General features: G+C 40.1%; 1 non-coding gene across 1 annotated transcript; it reads left to right on the plus strand.

Moving 5' to 3' along the window:
• The first annotated feature begins 5,933 nt into the window (after nucleotides 1–5,933).
• On the plus strand, nucleotides 5,934–6,041 carry LOC141621001 (small nucleolar RNA R71). The gene has a single exon (XR_012532081.1). It is a non-coding gene; the product is annotated as a small nucleolar RNA R71 (small nucleolar RNA).
• Nucleotides 6,042–13,168: the final 7,127 nt, after the last annotated feature.

Here is a 13,168-nt window from a genome sequence, read left to right on the forward strand (position 1 = left end):
TACTCTTGTCAAGCTTCCAAAATAGATGCTTTCACAAAATTTTCCTAAATGCAACTACATGCCATGATGCAACTATCATATATACAACCTAATGCACATGCTTCTACCAACTAATATGCCATATAATCTAAATGCAACTCCTATAATCACATTGTTTTATACCACATCAATCAAAATAAAGCCACATAGTCATTAACATAAAGAGGAAAAAGGAGATTGGAAAGATCATACCATGTGGTCTTTATGATCCTCATGTCTTGGATGTGGCGTAGTCGATCAATGTGAAAAAGGATAGACAAACAAACAAACAAGTACATACAATATATACAAAACTACACTATAAAGGAATGAACATGTTTTTGATTTTTTCAATTTTTCAAATTTTTAGGGTTTTTTTTGATTTTATGGAACAAAAGAACATATTTTTGTATTTTTCTAATTTTTTCAATTTTTATCATTTTTTTTATTTAAAGGTCAAGTTAGAATTCCCCATCCCCACACTAGTATGGGCATTATCCTCAGTGGCCAATACGATGGGAAATTATGCAAGCTATATGAGAATGCATGAATTCTACACTAAATGCAAACTACATGACATATATAAACAAGTGAATGCATTCTAAACTATACTATATGATGCATGAATTTTTTTGGTTGAAGAGCATAATTTGAATTAACTCCCATTTCTTGTGCTTGAACTTCCCCAAACCAAATATGACACTGTTGCTAGTGTAGAATTTTCTTGTGCTTGAACTTCCCCAAACCATTTCACTGTTGAATTAACTCCCATTTCTTGTGCTTGAACTTCCCCAAACCATTTCTTGTGCTTGAACTTCCCCAAACCAAACAAGTATGCTATGCATGAAACTAAATTGTCATTTTGGATCATACAAGGTGGGAATAATATAAGACACCTCAATAAGACCGAGGTGGGAGTTCTCTAGGTGTTTCTAGGACTCAAAACTAATGATCAAGATTAAAATAATTGAAAACAAGAGAAATGAACAAAGCTAAAGGAGGTGTAGGAGACTCACAATGGATATGTGGCATCCTCCAAAACGCTTGCTAATCCTCAATTGTTGCTCATGGCGACATCTCATCACTTCCATCGTCATCATCAACATCCTCACTATCATTATCGTCATCTACCTCCATGGACCCGGAGGTTTCACCATCATCTTCATCACTTGAGCTTTCCATTTCTTCTTCCTCATCTTCCTCTACTTCTTCTTCTTCTTCCTCACTCTCAACAACAATATCCTTACCTTTGGTAACCTCACCACCCATGCTAGCATCTCTAGGAGCCTTAGGAAAGAACACTTCTTTATCCGCCCAACTAGGCAAAGGACTTGATGGATGAAGGAGTCCTTGCATAACTAAGTGTAGAAGGGGCGGATATTGGGCCTGGTAAGCATTGACCCGGTCCTCATAAGCTTCCCTATGCATATGTTGCATCAATTGGGTCAAGTAATGGTTACCTACCTCAGCATCTTTGGGTCGGAATTCTTGGTAGGTAAACGGATATGGTGGAGTCACAATGGAGGAGGAGGAGGGCTCGGCAATAGTTTTGCTATGTTGTTGCATAATCAACTCGGCTTCTTCAGAGTGTGGGAGAAGATAATTTGGGCTTCGGACATTAAGTCGGCAAATCTTGTTTGGTAGAATGAAGGACTTAGCATCTTTGGTGAGCCACTCAAATTTGTTGTCAAGATTATCATTCTTAACCCAATGAAACTTGTTAATCATAGTGGCTAAATCAATAAGGTTGCCACCTCTAACCGGCTTGTAAGTCTTGTCTTTGTTAAAATCCGGGTTGAAGTGTTTTGCTAGCCATGTTACTAAGCCTCCATTCACTATAAAGGCCGCCCCATCTTTCCCATGGTCAATTGTAAGCCACCTTTCAAGTAAGAGTTGAAGTGCATTTTATTTATTGGTAAACTTCTTGTCGACATTCATGGTTGATTCAAGGTAGATGAAGTCGAGTTCGGTGAAATGATTAGTGCCCTTCCTTGCAATTAGAGTATTTCCCACAACCTTATGCCATACCCTTATACTCAGATGGTGGACATAAAGGGTACGACACTCATGGAAGGATTCAAATTTTCTTCCGGTGATTGCTTTCGATAGAGGGGCGGGGTCATATTTCGAGGGCTTCTTCATATAAGGAGAATGGTCCTTAAGACCAAACACCTCACCAAACTCATTTAAAGACATATTTCTATCCTTATTTTCTAGGCGGAATTCAACATTCTTTCGAGCCTCTACCTTAGTGATTTTCAAAGAGCTTATAAATTTCACGGTAAGGGAGGGGTAAGTCAATTCTTGCATGTCAAATAGTGTAAGTAACCCAATAGACTCAAAGAAGTTCTTGGTCCTCTCAAGAACACCCAATTTGGCTAAAGCATCTTGACATATAAACTTGGTGGACATAATTATTTTCTTAGCAAGAGATATAAAAGCTTTCCTATGATAATAGGTTGTGAAAGTTACCTCCGAATATTCTTGTAATTGCTCAATAACTGGAATAGGAGTAGCCTCCACCATAGGAGTAGGAACCTCTTGAATTTCCACTCTTGCTTGTTGTACCACCATAGTCTTTGAGGCTTGAAGGGCTTGTTCCCTCTTTGAAAGATTTGATTTTGTGGGTGCCTTGTTTCCACCTTTAGTCCTTGCCATAATACTTCTCCTTGTTAAGAATGTATCAACAAACCAAAGTTTTGCTGGAATGCTCCTAGTATCCTCAAGCTTCAATGAATCCCTAATCGATTTTGGGTTTTTTCGAATTTGCCTTGAAACCCTATAAAATCGATTCAATTTTTGAGGATTTTGGTGTTTTGATGGCCTCTTATTGATAAAGGAGTAATTTGAATGTGTTTAGAGGAAGTTTAGATTTGATTTGGGTGAATTTGGTTGAGGAATTTATGTTTTGTTCATGAGGGGATTGAGGGTTTTGAGGGTTTTGAATGTGTGTTTGTGTTTTAAAGAATGAAATGAATTGGGAAGGAGTGATATTAATCCTGTGTTTATAAGATTCAACAGCAGCAGACGAGCGGATTCTTCAGGAGACGCTCGGATCATAAGACAGTCAGCTGAGAAATTTGAAACCCGTGCTGAGACGCGCGGATTCTGCAGGAGACGAGCGTCTTTCCCTTGGGATGCTCGGATTGTAAGACAAAGTGAATGTTAAATTTTTGCACAGGTCAAGATGCGCAGATTCCCTATGAGACGAGCGGATTTCTGCTGAGACGGGCGTCTTCTGTTCAATCTGCTCGGTTTTTAGAACAGTCCCAGAATTTCAACTTTAGCTCTCCCAAGACGAACGTCTTGGATCCAGGATGCTCGGATCATGCCCAAGATGAGCGGATTCCTCCAGGGACGCTCGGATCTTCTCCTTTACAGCACCCACGGGTTCAGTTCCACCCGTGGGGATTCATTTCCCATGTCATTCTTCTTCATTCCTTTGTTCAACATTGTGGGTGCACTATGAAGGCTCGGATAGCCTAGGCAATTGCTATCCCCACATTAAAGCAAACACTACACATCAAGAAACATTAAAGTACCTACCTCACTTTCTCTCATGATAAGAATCTTGATCAAAGCATAAAATTGCAAATCCAAAATTGACAAAAATGCAATATAAGAAGTAAAATGCAAGTTAAGAGTTAGAATATTTACAAATGGTGGTTTAGGGAGGATTCCACCAAACTCTCACTCTTGAATGAGATGTCAAGGGGCATAACCAAGGTGTTGTTGTTGTTGCTCAAAACCTTGTAGAAGTAGTCGAAGGCTTGTTCATTGTCATTATAAAGATCTTCAATAGTCCTTTGCACATTGTGTTCTTCATGGTGGTGACTTGAGTCAAGATAGTCACCAAAGCCTTGGTCTATAGCATTGCCAATGTAGGGATTGAATAACCCATCAAATTCGTCATCCCATAGATCATATACTTCACTAGCTTTCTTCCCTATGGTATCATGAGTTGATGAAAACAACTTCTCTTTCTTGTTGTCATGGCCAATGAGGCCTTCTTCCTTACTTGTCATGATTGGTTGTGTGCTATTCAAGCTCTCATTGTTTTGAAAATTTCCTTGCTCTTTGGATGGAGCATCTTGAGGATTATCCACTTTATTCTCCCATATGGGTGGTGGTTCTTTACCCATAGCTTGATCTTTGCATTGAGATGCCAACTTCTTCCTATCACTTTCTCGGCTATAGTGATTAATCTTGAAACATGGCTCATGGAGTCGGGGAGCTCTCATAGTCTTATCAAGATTAAAAGTGATCGTCTCACATACCACTTCAAGTGTGAGTTCCCTATGCTTCACATCAATTACCACTCCTGCGGTATGTAAGAATGGTCTTCCTAAAATGATAGAAATGTTGGAATCTTCCTTCATGTCAACAATAACAAAGTCCACCGGGATGAAGAACTTGCCAATTCTTACGAGCATATCCTCCCATATCCCTAAAGGTGTCTTCGTTGATCGATCCACCATTTGAAGTGTAATATTGGTGCACTTGAGTTCTCCGATTCCTAGCCTTTTGCACACCAAGTATGGCATGACACTCACACTTGCTCCAAGGTCACATAACGCTTTGTTGATTGTGGTGTCGCCAATGGTGCATGGAATAGAGAAGCTTCCCGGATCTTTGAGCTTTGGAGGTGAACTTCCTTGTATAATATCACTACTCACCTTAGTGAATGCAATCGTCTCTAGCTTCCGGATGGATTTCTTCTTTGTAAGAATATCTTTCATGTATTTCGCATAGGCCGGAACATGATTGATCAATTCCGTGAATGGAATTGAGACTTCAAAGTTCTTCACAATCTCCATGAACTTTCCAAGTTATTCATTAAGCTTAGGTTTAGCTTGATGACTTGGGAATGGAAGTCTAATCACAATAGTCTCTTTCTCCTTAGCCTTCTCTTCATTCTTCTTCTTTGAAACTTCATTGGTGGTGGGTTCTTCTTCTTTAGAGTTCTCCCCAACTCTTTGCTTGTCATTAGAATTCACAATATCTTAATCAATGGGCCTCTTCGGCCCTTCATACCTTGTACCACTTCTCAAATGGATGGCATTCACCGTTTTATGTCTTGGGGGATTATTTTGAGGTGGTAATTGTCCCTTTTGTCTTTGAGAGTTAGAAGATTCTAATTGAGTCATTTGAGTTTTTAGCATCTTGGTGTGGGCTAGTATGTTGTTGATGGTGATGTCTTTGGCTTGTCTATCTTTTTGCATTTGGCCGAAAAATTCTTGTTGGTTCTTTTACATTTGGAGGACCACTTTTTGAACAACAAAGCCATGGTCATTTGGTTGATTGTATGTAGGTTGATTTTGATAGTTTTGGCTTTGGTTATAAAAGGGTCTTTGAGCTTGACTTCTCATTGCAGGTGGGGTGTATGTTGGTTGAGGGTTTTGAACATTTTGGCTTTTGTATGAAAGATTGGGATGGAATTTGGTATTCTCATTGTAATAGTTGGAATAAGGGGTACTACTCTTGTATGCTTGGAAAGCATTCACTTGTTAAATTGTTCCCCTACATTCACTTCGGTCATGTCCCAAAGTTCCACAACTCTCACATACTCCACTTGGAATTGAAGACGATGCCACCATAGCATTAACATGTTGTGTAGGTGATTTGGAAGCTTCATCAAGCTTAGCCATAGCCTTCTCAAACTTCAAATTGATGGTGTCAATATGAGCACTTAGTTGAGCACCAAATTGAGTGATGGAATCTACCTTATGTTTTCCTCCTCTAGTAGCCTTTCGAGGTCTATTATATTGTGAATTATGAACCGCCATCTCTTCAAGTTTGGCCCATGTTTGATTGTCATCAACTTCGGTAAACATACCATTGGATCCCATGTTGAGGATATTGCGGGAATCTTCAAATAGACCATTCCAAAATTATTGCACAAGGAACCACTCGCTATGTCCATGGTGTGGACAAGAACGACAAGTGTCCTTAAATCTCTCCCATGCTTCATACAATGATTCCTCATCCCTTTGCTTGAACCCGGTGATTTGGGCTCTTAACATATTGGTATTCTCCGGAGTATAGAATTTCTTGTAGAAAGCAAGTGCTAACTTCTTCCATGAGTCAATACCAAGGGTAGCCTTGTCTAGGCTCTTCAACCATTGCTTTGCGGCACCAATAAAAGAAAAAGGAAATAATACCCATCGGATTTGGTCTTGAGTAACCCCGGTTTGAGAAATCGCATCAGAATAGTCACAAAAAGTCTTCATATATGAGTGAGGGTCTTCATTAGGCATCCCTCCAAATTGACTTCTCTCAACTAGTTGTATGAATTCAGATTTGGCAATGAAATTACCGGTTAAGTGTTGTGGTGTAGGAGTACCATGTGGTAGGTTCTCCTCGGTTGGTACGGAATGTGATGAAAATTTAGGCATTGTGGGTTGATTTTGTGGTGAGTTTTGTATTGGGTTGTCCTCACCTTCTCTTGCAAAAGGGTTGGTAAACTCAATATTATTTAGTTGAATGTCCACAATCTCTCCAATATCTCTCAAAGTACCTCTAGCAACTCTTCTATTGTTGGTTAAGGTTCTTTCAATTTCAAAGTCAATAGGTAATGGATTACCTTGTGATCTCCTAGTCATGTAAAATATCAAACAACTCGAAAAAAATTAGAACAACCTTGAGGAGATTGACTTCTCCAAGGTGAAGAAAGACACAACTAAAAACAATTAATGAAAATCAAATCAAGTTAACACCGTCCCCGACAACGGCGCCATTTTTGGTTCGGTTACAACTCGTCGTCAAAACTACCAACCAAAACGATATTTATAACTTTACAAACTACTCTTAGCAAAGAGGCAAGTAAAGGTCGGATCTCAAGGGACGGGTATTGATGTAGGATTTTCAATTGTAAATGGTCGTGTCTTAGGGTGTCACAATTTGGGGTTGAGATAGAAGATCAACTAAAACTAATCAACGATAAAAACAAAGCAAGGTAAATAAATGGAGATGTAAACAATTGATTAAAAGCACTAGCGTGTCATGGGTTCATAGGGAATTCATGGGAGTTGATCATACAAACATGTTCTCAATTATATAGCAAGCAATTATTGTTGTGATAGAATCGAGTTGGTGTATAAGCTTACAATCCCTAAGAAGGTTTGGGTCCCGGAGCCGAATCGATTAGATTGTACAACACTTACAAGTCGACTTAATCCTTCCTATTCAACTATATGCATGGTCTAATAAGGCTCGAGTTGGTGTATAAGCTTACAAGCCTCATTGAAGAGATAGGTGATGGGTAAAAAATGCAAGGATTCATAGGCTCGCATTTCATCAAACATAACATGTGCATAAGTTGAAATCACAACAAGCAAACAATTTAATTATGAAAACATATTAGATTAAGCATGAATCATTCCCTATGTTTGTTTTCCCTAATTCCCCATTAACCCTAGCTAGGAGACTACTCACTCATTATCAAGTTCGACATGCTAACAAGATTATCAATCAAACTAACAAGGCTAAACATGATGAACAAATGAAAGTAATTAACAATAATTAAAACAAGGGTTAAGAGAATTATACCTATGCAGATTCCAAAATAATAAAGCAACGAATAATAGAAGTACTTGATGATTGATGGAAGTTTGTCAATTCCAAAATAAACCCAAATAATCTTCTAATTATCCAAAATAAATGAAGAACAATAGAGAAATTAAGGAAAGATTAAGATATAATTAATATTGATAAATTGTATTACAACTAATTTGAGAGTATTAAGATGAGATTACAACTTGATTAAAATTTAATTCAAGCTTCATGATAATCTAGGTAGTACAAAGGGGTATTTATAATAAAGATTAGGTACAAAGATTAGGGTCACTAAGGGCTTAAATGACTATTAAGACCATTAAGAAAAGTTGAGGAAATGCTCCTCTGGAAGGAAATGAGCATATCCGTGTTGCTAGTCCTGCCACAATCCGTGCGTCTTGAGCTGTGGCACGGGATCTCTGACCTTCGATCCGTGCGGATTGGCTCGGAGACGCTCGGCTTCCTGTGCTGAGATCCGCTCGTCTTGGCCTAAAGACGCCCGGATGATGTTGGAAGGAGATGCCCTAATCGTGTATGATCCGCTCGGATCCCTGGGTAGTCAGCTACTCTTCTTTTCTTCCTCCACAATCCGCAAGGATCATTTCGGGGATGCAAGGATCCTTTCATCATTGCCCAATTAACTTTATTATCTACTTAGGCCTCTAGTATTGGTCTTCTCTTTGATTCTTGGTCATTAGATGCGATCAATTTAGCTCCATTTCGCCATGTAAATTCAAGGTTAGCAATCCTTTCCTACCAAGGAGACAAAACCTCAAAGAATATGCAAAACGGGGAACTAAAGATAGTAAATGACCCAATTATGCACTATAAAGCATAGGAATGAGGTTAATTCCGGGACTAGATGTGCTCAAATATGAGTCACATTAGTAACGGCCCATGACGTGCTTTGGCTCGCGCCGGAGTTCCGTGGGAGAAGTGTCGTCACCTCGAAACCAACGCGCGGGTGCGCGTGGCGCGGGTGGCTGTGTCCACAGTTTGGCGAATCCGCTGGGGATGATACATTTAGACTAAGTCTAGTGTTACCTAGGGGGAAACTTGAACAAGTTTAGGGAATAGTTTATATGAGACAGTTATCGGTTTTCATTACTCGACCTTCTTAGGTCGTTTTAGCCAGCCTTCCTAGGCTTAATCCAACCCATTCAACCAATCATCCCGTCTAGACGATGCAAGTTCCTATTTGTATCCAAAGATGGATAGCGATTGACGTCAACTATACCACGATGCTTACTCATGGTCTTTATCAAGAGCTTTCACTACTCGTGCGAATGGACTAGGAACCGACCCAACTTATGTTTGGCACGGACCTCTCCACAGCCCATGATATGATGGCTTAGTATGGAAACCCACCCTTTAAACCAAAACCTTCTAAAAGCACTCAGCATACCGTTATAATGCCCATGTTTGTGTTTATAGGTTGTATGTTATCACCTTTTATAAACAAAACTCTGACAAAATTTTCAAAAAATCTTTCAAAATGGCCTAAAAAGCTAAGAATCAATAAAGTCAAGTCGCAACTCTGTCAAAATTTCAAAAATGTGTCAACCATTTCAAAAAAAAAAAATTAAACTTCAAAGTCCACACTCAAATGATCACACGCAATGATTCTCTAGGACAACATTTTAAAATCAACTTTCTTCCAACTCACGTGACACACACGTGTCTTTTCTTTTTTTAGTCAATCCACGAGTCTTGTCAGAATAAATGTGCGAAATAGTCGAATGTGTCCTAATTCGTTGTCGGTTCTTATCCTCAGCCCAATATGGTCAGAACAAATGAAAGCGCAGCAAGCGTCCATGGTCCTCTAGGAAATGGTAATAGTCAAATCCTGGCCGCGCTACTCCATCTTCAGACTAGTCAAGATCTCGCCTACGCTCGCCTCCAAACGATCGAAAATCGCATACTTGCTGTAGAAGCAAGGCTCCCTCCTACGGAAGAGCCTATTCCAAACAATGACGACTCTCCACCATTCATAAACGATTCTTCCCCAATCCTCACTGAAGCTGAAAAGCGTCTTCAATACTTAGAAGAGCAATTGATGTACCTCAAAGGGGATGATATTTACTGGGAAAATAGCCGAAAGTATGAAGCAGTAAATGCCCAACTATCAACTAATTTCAACATGACTGACATCCCGAAATTTAAGGGGCACGAAAATCCTTTAAACCACATTTGTGCTTTTAAAGATTACATGTCTATAAAGGACATCAAGCCGGAGATGTTCTTAAGGATCTTTCCTTCATCTCTCGACACGATTCCCAAAAAGTGGTTTTACTCTCTAGACCACAAGAAGAACTCTACCTAGGACGATGCAGCCATCGAATTCACCAAGCAATACGCGGATAACACCGAATTTCAAGTCAACATGCGCACCATAGAGGTTCTTACCCAAAATGAAAGGGAAGGGTTCACCGACTTCCTAAGTAGGTGGAGGAAGACTAACAGCCAACTAGTTGAGCATTCAGATGAGGCCACTGTTGTGGAAATGTTCGTGGACAATCTAAGGCCTATTTATGCAAATCATTTGAGATACCAAAACATCAAGTATTTCAAAGACTTAACAGTATTAGGTATGAGAATCGAGGACGATATTCGCAAAGGGCTCTTATCCAAAACAGTAGGACGCGGATATTAAGGGTCAACAAAAATTGGAATTCGTTCCTACGGTTCCACTAGCAAGACCGACGACGTCAACCTCGTCGAGCCATCCAAGAAACAAAATACGCCAAGGAAGTTCACCGACATCGGTGACACATACACAAATGCACTAAAGAGGTTGATGAAGCAAGGAAGAATCTAACCAATAGGACCTACACCTGACTCGGGAAAGAAGTCTAAATTCTGGGGCGATAATGCTTATTGCGAGTATCACAGGGGCAAAAGACATGACACAGAAAATTGTTATAGGCTGAAGCATGCTCTCCAAGACATGATTGAAGATGGACGTTTGCATATCCCTCCTGCAAGCAAACCTAACAATACAAAGAATCCTCTTGGAATTATAATGATCTCGAATGAGGAATCCACCTTGGATTGCTCACACCTTATCTTTCCAGTCGAAGACGAGATCAATATGATCAACCATGGAGAAGCCTACTCTACCATTGCACCAACTATTGCAGATTTCGTCGCATGGGCAAGTTGTGTGAGTTGTCGTATCATCTTTTCAAAAGTCAAAACTCTCAACACCAAGAGCAACACAAATGCCCATTACCCTATCCTGTGAATCTACAATGCAAGAAGTCATCGCGGTACATAGTTGAAGATTTCGTTCAACAGATTATCCATCTAGAATCCGAAATCCTATACCTCAAAGAACTGAACACTATCAATGGCGTTTGGGCGGACGATGACGAAGATGTTTACCCAAAGAACATCCCTTGGTGAAAACTTTGGAAGATCTCGTCATAGATCACTTAACTCGATCTGGTCGCCCATATGAAAATGTCACTGCAGTGCAAACAAATAATTCAGCCACAAATGGGAATGTCGTATCTCCAACAGAGAACAATGAAAACTCAGTTACTGACCACTTGATGAAGCAACTAAAGAAGACGAAGGCCAATCTTTCAGTCTGGCAACTAGTTGCTAGCTCATTTTCACATCGCCAAGCTTTGCTACAAGCATTGGCAAAACTCAACGTAGCACGCGATTTTACTCCAGATGATGTGGTCAACCTAGTCCTCCAGGACTCAATCAAGCTAAGTAACCCAGTTACTTTCTCAGATGAAGATTTGCCACCTTTTGGTGTTACTCTTAATCTAGCTTTGTACATTACGGTCACATGTCTCAAGAAAAATATACCCATGAATCTAGTGGATGATGGTTCCGCAGTAAACGTCAAACCACTAAAGACAGCTTACAAGCTAGGCATGAAAAAATCAGACTGGACCCCAGCTAATCAAGGTGATCGCGTATACGATGGGACGGGACGCAAAGTGAGAGGTCTCATAAATCTTACTATAGCCACTGGGCCAATCGAAAGAAGTGTCAACTTCCAAATAGTAGACATTGAGGCATCCTTTAGCATACTCCTAGGAAGGCCATGGATTCACGCTTCCAAAGTTGTGACATCCACGCTTCATCAAAAACTCAAAATCCCTCTAGATGGACGAATAGTGACGATCACTTCGTCACCTATCAAAGCAGTCATCGAAAAGATGTCTAACAATCAGGTCATGTCGGATCCAGTACACGCGTTGGGAGGATTTCAAATCATCAACCTTGTGGAAAGTGAATTGGCACCTCTATACTTCAACCCCTACTCTAACTTAGTGGTCAACCACATACTCAAATCCCAGGGATACTTCCTAGGAATGCCACTAAACCCTATCCGGAGCAAGCCTTCCCACCATTTAAAGAAGGCCATTCCCAGAAGATACCACTCAGGTTAGGATACAAGCCTACCATATCCGAAGCCGTCGAAATGCTGACTCAAGTCCACGATTGCAAAAATCAAGGAATACAAATGCGATGATATCACCCTACGCTGAATGGATACTTCGTCAAGGAAGGAGACCATGAACGGATTTCCCGAACCTTGGATGTTCAAAGGCAATAAGCTAGCTAGAATCAAAGTGTTCCACGATTACTATTTCATTCTCCAGGAAACGGTTCCTACCACCAAAGATCGTCAGACACATTGTCTTGACGGACAAGCCGTCAACCTTTTATTCGGAGAAGATCGATTCAATAAGGCAGCCCAGGACGAGATTATTACCATGATAATTCGGGATGCCAGTTTCAATCCCACAACACTTATCACAGATGCGAACCCACCCAATCAATAGAAAGGATGGAGAAAGTTAATTGAATAGACCAACAATCAAAGAAGGCTCTTAAAGCTCACAACTGGAGAAGAAGAGATATTCAAAGGAGAACTAGAAGACAACGAGTTCAAATATGAGTCAGAGTCGGAGTCTGAAACTAATTCTAAGTCTAGAGAAGTCATTAGAGAGTCTCCTCCTGTTGTCACCCCCCATCCCTTTGTTTCTCCTAGCTTTGTATCCTCTAATAATAGTAGCTCGGGGAATGCCCCAACAACTGTCCATTTACCGCCACTGACTACAGCACAGATAACTTATTTGTTTCAGCTATTTTCAAATATTATTATGAATAAATCCGATTCCGCTTACTCTTCGTGTTATTTTAATTGCAATTCTGTTTATGATGATACTGAGGATGATCCTGACCCAGACTCAATCAAACTACCTCCCTATATAATTAAAGAAATACAGGAAGAGGGTAAAGGGGCACCAGTTATAACGAACACTTAACCTATCAACATAGGAACATAGGAACAGATTTAGAACCCCAAGAACTTAGGATAGGGACGACCCTGGACCCAAATGAAAGAGCTCGCTTCATGGACATTCTTCACGAATTCAAAGACGTATTCGCTTGGTCCTCCAAGGATATGCATGGGATAGACAGGGATATTGCAGAACATCGAATCCCAATCAAACTAGGTTTCAAAACCGTAAAACAGAAGCTTCGTCAAATGAAAATAGACTGGGCTCTAAAGATCAAGGAGGAAGTGGACAAACAATTTAAAGCCGGGTTCATCGAAGTTTCTGAG

The sequence above is a fragment of the Silene latifolia genome, chromosome 1 (genome assembly GCF_048544455.1).
Source record: "Silene latifolia isolate original U9 population chromosome 1, ASM4854445v1, whole genome shotgun sequence".
NCBI classification, from domain to species: Eukaryota; Viridiplantae; Streptophyta; class Magnoliopsida; order Caryophyllales; family Caryophyllaceae; genus Silene; species Silene latifolia.